Below are 808 nucleotides of genomic sequence, written 5' to 3' on the forward strand. Positions count from 1 at the left end.
CTTTTTCTTCCTCCTCCTCCTCCTCCTCCTCCTCCTCCTCCTCCTCTATTAGATATGATCAAAATAAGTCCATATCCTCCCTAACTCCATCTTTTTCCTCCTCCTTTTCTCCTCCCTCCTCCATTCCTTACTCTCCCTCTCTCTCTCTCTCTCTCTCTCTCTCTCTCTCTCTCTCTCTCTCTCTCTCTCTCTCTCTCTCTCCTACATTCCTTCCATTTCCTCAATCCTCTGCACTTTACCTTCATTAGCTTCCAAAGTTCCCTTCTCCTCCCTTCTCCTGTTTTCCTACCAGTCTGTATTCTTCCTCTTTTCCCTCCTTCCCTTCCCTTCTTGCTTTTACTCGTATCCGCCCCCCATCTCTTTCTCTCTTCTTTCCCTCCCTTCCTCCTCCCTTTCTTCCCTGATCTGCTTTCTTGCCTCTCTCATCTTTGGCTTTTTACTTCCTCTCCCAACCAGGAGATTCAATTCGTACCATAATATCGGCACGACCCAAAATAAAAAAAAAATGCTCGCCCGCTTCAGTCAACGTCGGGCGGGGCAGCGACGAGACGAGACGGGAGCAAGAGGTATAGAGGGAGAGATAGAAGGCACAGGTACTGGAAAGGTGATATTGACTGATGAGATAGTGAAGAAAAAGTAATAGAGCTGTGAACGAATAGGAAGAACGAGGTAAGGTACAAAGGATAGGAATAAAATAAGAGTATATAGGATAAGGAAGGTAAGGAATAAGAGATATAGAATGAAAAGGTATAGAGGGAAATAAGTGACAGATAGAGTATTGATTAAATAATTGAAGTGTGACAGTGTG

Source organism: Portunus trituberculatus, chromosome 19 (genome assembly GCF_017591435.1).
Source record: "Portunus trituberculatus isolate SZX2019 chromosome 19, ASM1759143v1, whole genome shotgun sequence".
NCBI classification, from domain to species: Eukaryota; Metazoa; Arthropoda; class Malacostraca; order Decapoda; family Portunidae; genus Portunus; species Portunus trituberculatus.